Here is an 8711-nt window from a genome sequence, read left to right on the forward strand (position 1 = left end):
AGTAAATTTAGCATTACATTTGTTATCTTAATAATATGTTATTGAAAATTTTAACGACACTTGTATTTAGTTTAATTTATATTGTGATGCTTACAGGAGGGGCTTGTCACTCCAGATCATGAACGTGCACCTGTTGTGGATGAACATCATGATTATTTGTATGCGGTAAGTGACTATTCTATTATATGTCATTCTAAAATTCAATTTTTGTATATGCTAACATCATTATTTTCATTGTATCAGGTGGAGTTACAAAAAAGTTGGGAGAGGAGGTCGAGTGGACGTACTCGAAAGACATCTGCATCATATACATCTCCATCCCCTTGATAGGAAAAGATATCTCATGATCTGTTTCCTTCCCCTAAAGGGAAATGAATAGAATAGGGTCCTATGTTGTATGCCTATATGGCAATTTTGAACATATGGTTTGTATTACGAATATGTGACATTCTATCACCATATGGCTTTTGGCAAGCTCCAATTTGACTTTATTGGATACCATGTTGTATGCCTATATGGAAAATTTGAACATATGTTTTGTATTACGAATATGTGACACTCTATGTCCATATGGCTTTTGGAAAGCCCCTATTTGACTTTATTGGATATCATGTTGTATGCCTTTATAGTAATTTTGAACATATGTTTTGTTTTATGAATGTGTGAAATTCTAAGTCCATATGGCTTTTGGTAAGCCGATTTGTTTGTATTGGATATATTTGATAGTTTTAACAGTATACAATGTTGCATGGATTTGTAGCTTTTTGGTTAATGCAAATCATTTATCATGGTTATCCATAATTGCAATACAAATGATTAGATGAATAATTGCACAAAGTTTATTATTACTTAAGCTTTGAACCTAAATATGTGTTTGTAATCCAAGACACAAGCCACCCCTACACGTATGAGCTGATGGTTCAGTGCCGCAACATGACCCCATAGGATCAGATGGATTGTTCTTATGATTAATGGGCATGGAGAAACGCGATACCAAATATTGACAACTTTGAGCAATTTGAGCACTTAGGCAATTTGGCTACTAGGGTGTGGCCTACAATGATCAGGTGAGTTGGAGAGAAAAAAGAAGGCATTCCTAGCGTATACCCGGCCACCCTGATGCGTACGAGCTGACGGTTCGGTGCCGCAACGAGCGGATTGAAAGATGGGGTATTGTGCAACTTTTCATTGAACTCATCTATTGCTTTTTGTCGCAACCGAGAAAAAGTCACCACGAGCAACTGGATCTGAGTCTACCCAAATAGAGAGAGGCTTTTTTAGAGTGCCATAACATGACCCCGTAGGATCAAACAGATCATTCTTATGATTAATGGGCATGGAGAAACGTGATGCTGAATATTGACAACTTTAAGCATTTTGAGCACTTGGGTGATTTGGCTGCTAGGGTGTGGCCCACAATGATTGGGCGAGTTGGAGAGCAAAAAGAAGGCATTCCTAGCGTAAACCCGGACACCCCGACATGTACGATCTAACGGTTTGGTGCCACAACGAGCAGATTGAAAGATGGGGCATTGTGCAACTTTTCATTGAACTCATCTGATGCTTTTTGTCGCGCCCGAGAAAGAGTCACCACGAGCAACTGGATTTGAGTCTACCCAAACTGAGAGAGGCTTTTTTATAGTGCCATAACATGACCCCGTAGGATTAGATGGATTGTTCTTATGATTAATGGGCATGGAGAAAGGCGATGCCGAATATTGAAAACTTTGAGCAATTTGAGCCCTTGGGCGATTTGGCTGCTAGGGTGTGGCTCGCAATGATTGGGCGAGTTGGAGAGCAAAAAGAAGGCATTCCTAGCATAAACTTGGCCACCCTGACACGTACGAGCTGATAGTTTGGTGCTGCAATGAGCAGATTGAAAGATGGGGCATTGTGCAACTTTTCATTGAACTTATCTGTCGCTTTTTGTCGCGACCGAGAAAGAGTTGCCACGAGCAACTGGATCCGAGTCTACCCAAATCGAGAGAGGCTTTTTTAGAGTACCATAACATGACCCCGTAGGATTAGACGGATCATTCCTATGATTAACAGGCATGGAGAAACGTGATGCTGAATATTGACAACTTTGAGAATTTTGACGCCCACCCCAACGCATACGAGCTGACGGTTCAGTACCGCAACGAGTGGATTGAAAGATGGGCATTGTGCAACTTTTCATTGAACTCATCTGTCACTTTTTGTCGTGACCAAGAAAGAGTCGCCATGAGCAACTGGATCTGAGTCTACCCAAATAAAGAGAGGCTTTTTTAGAGTGCCATAACATGACCCTGTAGGATCAAATGGATCGTTCTTATGATTAACGGGCATGGAGAAACGTGATGCCGAATATTGACAACTTTGAGCATTTTGAGCACTTGGGTGATTTGGCTGCTAGGGTGTGGCCCGCAATAATTGATGGAGTTGGAGAGAAAAAAGAAAGCATTCCTAGCGTAAACTCAAACACCCCGATGTGTATGAGCTGACGGTTCGGTGTCGCGATGAGTGGATTGAAAGATGGGGCATTGTGCAACTTTTCATTGAACTCATCTGACGCTTTTTGTCGCGATAGAGAAAGAGTCGCCACAAGCAATTGGATCTGAGTCTACCCAAACCGAGAGAGGATTTTTTATAGTGCCATAACATGACCCTCTAGGATCAAACAGATCATTCTTATGATTAACGAGCATGGAGAAATGTGATGCTGAATATTGACAACTTTGAGCAATTTGAGCACTTAGGCGATTTGGCTACTAGGGTGTGGCCTGCAATGATCGGGTGAGCTGGAGAGAAAAAAGAAGGCATTCCTAGCATAAACCCAGCCACCCCGACATGTACAAGCTCATGGTTAAGTGCCGCGATGAGCAGATTGAAAGATGGGGCATTGTGCAACTTTTCATTGAACCCATCTGCTGCTTTTTGTCACGATCGAGAAAGAGTCGCCATGAGCAACTGGATCTGAGTCTACCCAAACCAAGAGAGGCTTTTTTAGAGTGCCATAACATGACCCCATAGGATTAGATGGATCATTCCTATGATTAATGGGCACGGAGAAACGTGATGCCGAATATTGATAACTTTGAGCATTTTGAGCACTTGGGCGATTTGGCTGCTAGGGTGTGGCCCGCAATGATTGAGCAAGTTGGAGAGAAAAAAGAAGGCATTCCTAGCATAAACCCAGCCACCCCAACATGTACGTGCTGACAGTTCAGTGCTATGATGAGCGAATTGAAGGATGGGGTATTGTGCAACTTTTCATTGAACTCATCTGACGCTTTTTATCACGACTGAGAAAGAGTCACCATGAGCAACTGGATCCGAGTCTACCCAAACCAAGAGAGACTTTTTATAGTGCCATAACATGACCCCGTAGGATTAGATGGATCATTCTTATGATTAACGGGCATGGAGAAACGTGATGTCGAATATTGACAACTTTGAGCAATTTGAGCAGTTGGACGATTTGGCTGCAAGGGTGTGGCCCACAATGATCAGGAAAGTTGGAGAGAAAAAAGAAGGCATTCTTAGCGTAAAACCAGCCACCCCAAGGCATACGAGCTGACGGTTCAGTGCCACGATGAGCTGATTGAAAGATGGGGCATTGTGCAACTTTTCATTGAACTCATCTAACACTTTTTATCGCGACTGAGAAAGAGTTGCCATGAGCAACTAGATCCGAGTCTACCCAAACCAAGAGAGGATTTTTTACAGTGCCATAACATGAACCCGTACGATTAGACGGATCATTCTTATGATTAACAGGCACGGAGAAATGCAATGCCGAATATTGACAACTTTGAGCAATTTGAACACTTGGGCGATTTGGCTGCTAGGGTGTGGCCCGCAACGATCGGGTGAGTTGGAGAGAAAAATGAATGCATTTGTAGTGTAAACTCAGCCACCTTGATGCATACAACTTGATGGTTCAGTGCCGTGACGAGTGGATTGAAAGATGGGGCATTGTGCAACTTTTCATTAAACTCATTTGACGCTTTTTGTCGCGACCGATAAAGAGTCACCACGAGCAACTGGATCCATGTCTACCCAAACTGAGAGATTTTTTTTTATAGTGCCATAACACAACCCCGTAGGATCAAATGGATCATTCTTATGATTAACGAGCAAGGAGAAACGCGATGCCAAATATTGACAACTTTGAGCAATTTGAGCACTTGGGTGATTTGGCTGCTAATGTGTGGCCTGCAATGATCGGACGAGTTGGAGAGAAAAAAGAAGGCATTCCTAGCGTAAACCTAGCCACCCTGACATGTATGAGCTGATGGTTGGGTGTCGCGACCAGCAGATTGAAAGATGGGGCATTGTGCAACTTTTCATTGAACTCATCTGATGCTTTTTGTCGTGATCGATAAAGAGTCACCACGAGCAACTGGATCCGAGTCTACCCAAACCGAGAGAGTCTTTTTTACAGTACCATAACATGACCCCGTGGAATTAGACGGATCATTCTTATGATTAACGGGCATGGAGAAATGCAATGCTAAATATTGACAACTTTGAGCAATTTGAGCACTTAGGCAATTTGGCTACTAGGGTGTGGCCTGCAATGATCAGGCGAGTTGGAGAGAAAAAAGAGGGCATTCCTAGTGTAAAACTAGCCACCTTGATGCATACGAGCTTATGGTTCGGTGCCATGATGAGTGGATTGAAAGATGGGGCATTGTGCAACTTTTCATTGAACTCATCTAATGCTTTTTGTTGTGACTGAGAAAGAGTTGCCACAAGCAACTGGATCCGAGTCTACCCAAACTAAGAAAGGCTTTTTTAGAGTGCCATAACACAACCCCGTAGGATCAAATGGATTGTTCTTATGATTAACGAGCACAGAGAAATGTGATGCCAAATATTGACAACTTTGAGCATTTTGAGCACTTGGGCGATTTGGTTGCTAGGGTGTGGCCTGCAATGATTGAGTGAGTTGGAGACAAAAAAAGAAGGAATTCCTAGCATAAACCTAGCCACCCCGACATGTACGAGCTGATGGTTCAATGCCACGACTAGCGGATTGAAAGATGGGGCATTGTGCAACTTTTCATTGAACTCATCTGACGCTTTTTGTCACGACCGAGAAAGAGTCGTCATGAGCAACTAGATCTGAGTCTACCCAAACCGAGAGAGGATTTTTTACAGTGCCATAACATGACCCCGTAGGATCAGATGGATCATTCTTATGATTAACGGGCATAGAGAAATGTGATGCCAAATATTGACAACTTTGAGCAATTTGAGCACTTGGGCGAATTGGCTGCTAGGGTGTGGCCCGCAATGATCGGGCGAGTTGGAGAGCAAAAAAAAGGAATTCCTAGCATAAATTCGGCCACCCCGACACGTACGAGTTGACGGTTTGGTGCCATGGATGAGCGGATTGAAAGATGGGGCATTGTGCAACTTTTCATTGAACTCATCTGACACTTTGTGTTGCGATCGAGAAAGAGTCACCACGAGCAACTGGATCTGAGTCTACCCAAACTGAAAGAGGATTTTTAGAGTGCCATAACATGACCCTGTAGGATCAAATGGGTCATTCTTATGATCAACGGGCACGAAGAAACATGATGCTGAGTATTGACAAGTTTGAGCAATTTGAGCACTTGGGTGATTTGGCTACTAGGGTGTGGCCCGCAATGATCAGGTGAGTTGGAGAGCAAAAAGAAGGCATTCCTAGTGTAAACCTAGCCACCCCGACATGTACAAGCTGACGGTTCAGTGCCGCGATGAGTAGATTGAAAGATGGGGCATTGTGCAACTTTTCATTGAACTCATCTGTCACTTTTTGTCGTGACCGAGAAAGAGTCACCACGAGCAACTGGATCCGAGTCTACCCAAACTGAGAGAGGCTTTTTTAGAGTGCCATAACATGACCCTGTAGGATTAGACAGATCGTTCTTATGATTAACAAGAATGGAGAAACGTGATGCCAAATATTGACAGCTTTGAGCAATTTGAGCACTTGGGCGATTTGGCTGCAGTTGGAGAGAAAAAAGAAGGCATTCCTAGCATAAACCCAACCACCCCGATGCGTACGAGCTGATGGTTCAGTGTTGCGATGAGCGTATTGAAAGATGGGGCATTGTGCAACTCTTCATTGAACTCATATGTCGCTTTTTGTCGTGACCGAGAAAGAGTCGCCATGAGCAACTGCATACGAGTCTACCCAAACCGAGAGAGGCTTTTTTACAGTGCCATAACATGACCCCATAGGATTAGATGGATCATTCTTATAATTAATGGGCATGGAGAAATGCGATGCCGAATATTGACAACTTTGAGCAATTTGAGCACTTGGGCGATTTGGCTGCTAGGGTGTGGCTCGCAATGATCAAGAGAGTTGGAGAGAAAAAAGAAGGCATTCCTAGCATAAACCCGGCCACCTTGATGCGTATGAGCTAATGATTTAGTGCTGCAATGAGCGGATTGAAAGATGGGGCATTGTGCAACTTTTCATTGAACTCATCTGTCACATTTTGTCATGACCGAGAAAGAGTCACCATGAGCAACTGGATCCGAGTCTACCCAAACTGAGAGAGGCTTTTTTAGAGTGCCATAATATGACCCCATAGGATCAAATGGATCATTCTTACATGTCACTAACATCAAGAAAAACCATGCCAAATTTTGATAATTTTTCACACTTTGAGTGATTGACAACAAATGAGCATTATTTACATCTTTTACCATATTAATAGGGTATACTTCACGAAATGATCCCATGTGATCTCTAATGGTCCAAAATGACATTATTTACATAAAATCACACAAAACAAGACAAAAACATAATTTTTTATATTACAATGCCTCGAGTAGTCAAAAATACAAGTCATGTACATATATCCAAATAAGATTGATATTACAATTTTTTACATTTACATTTAATCCAATGAACCATCTGGATCTTCTCTACTCTTTATCATGTCTAGTATGGCCTCATGGTCAAACTCACAAACCTTCCATAGGTTCTTGTTTAGTGGTCTACCCCCATATTTGATCAAATGAACACTTGAAGCTACAACAAGGTTAGATTAATGAAGATTCTTCTTATGTGTCTTGAAGTCCTCAAACAACCACAAGTTAGACTTCTTCATTGGGTACCTTCTAATCCATGTACCAATAACAACTACTGATCCTTTGGGGTACTCAATATTTTCTCCATCTACCACAGGGCGGTCCAATTTATTTTTTGCGTCCACACAATGACACAGGTAATAATTTGTTCCTTCTTCATTGTCTTCAGCTGCAATTACTGCATAAACATGCCCTGCAATGATAAAGTGAGAAGAATTTAGCAAACAACTAAGGTAAAATATTAAAGTAAAAAAATTGCATGTGGATAATTTACCTGGTTGGACTAAATCTCACACATGGTCAAAATCAATTGATTCTTCCATCTATGTGAGTTGTAGTGCACTCGAAGGTTGGTATGTCTCAAGTGGGATTAGAGGTCTCATACACCATTCGTCCACCCACTCCTTTGACTCATAGTCATTATAGGCACCATCTCTATATGAAGAACAATAACATGCCATCTGATGCATATGGATAGTCCATGAACCTGCATTAGAGTTTTTGAAATAGCTCACTCGATCCTGTCAATGTACATCAATCTTCTAATTTTGCAATGTTAGTATCATCTACCAACCAAAATAATCTATGAACTAAAGACTTACCTTGATTACCTGGACCAATTGTACCATTACACCATTGAACAATTGATTTTGCATCTTTCAAGTTTGCATTCCCTTTGTACTTTAACTCTTCTCATGCTAAAGCTCTTTTAATACATGCTCCTACACCATCATGCTCCCCTTTTCCATGCCCAACCTCAGAGAAATTCCACATATGTTGAATAGTAGTCAACTTATGCATCCTACTCAACCAATAAAACATCCAAGAGTTCTTAAATTGTGATGCACAATTATCTAACCATATGATATGTTGACAAAATGATATTCCTCAGCTAGCCAAATCATCATAGAATATCTGAAAACAACCTTGCACAAACTCTGTAGAGTGTGAGCGATCATCACTGATGTAAAAATGATACTCCCTCAATATCTTCCTATCCTCTTCCATACTATCATGTGCATGAATGAATGCTATATGCACAAATATGGCAACTTGTGTGGAGTTGTAATATTGTGATTGCACCTTGTTTTGTGGTTGTAGTGTGTAGTTCTCTGCAAAGTCAATAATTGAAATGATTGTATGAAGTGGAAATGAGTCCTTGCATAGCTTAAATTGTGAGTCCAACCAACGAGCTCGATGGTTATGCCTTGCATACTCATACACTATATTCTCATGAAAGATGCCCATAAACTGATACACTGGAATCTTCTCACTAACCAATTCACACCTTTTTGCTTCTTTTCCATCTTTTAGCATGTAGGCCACTGTCTTATATTTTCCAAATTCTACTAATTCATTACCAATTTCTTGTCCAATATCCATATGTTGACAAATTTGTAAATGTCACAATCCACCACAATCAACACATGTGCCATCCAAGCAACACTTATTGTAATATACTTGACCATCTACTCTTTCACATAAGATGCTAAATATGAATTCCCTTGAAGATGTCGGTGGACCATTTATGTTGCATTCCTGCAAAACATTGTTAGCATGCAAATCTATACATATGCATTGATAAACATCATAATGGTTAGAAAATTCAATATGTACTCTACAACAACAAGTTG

This window comes from Cryptomeria japonica, chromosome 3, assembly GCF_030272615.1.
Source record: "Cryptomeria japonica chromosome 3, Sugi_1.0, whole genome shotgun sequence".
In the NCBI taxonomy this organism is placed as follows: Eukaryota; Viridiplantae; Streptophyta; class Pinopsida; order Cupressales; family Cupressaceae; genus Cryptomeria; species Cryptomeria japonica.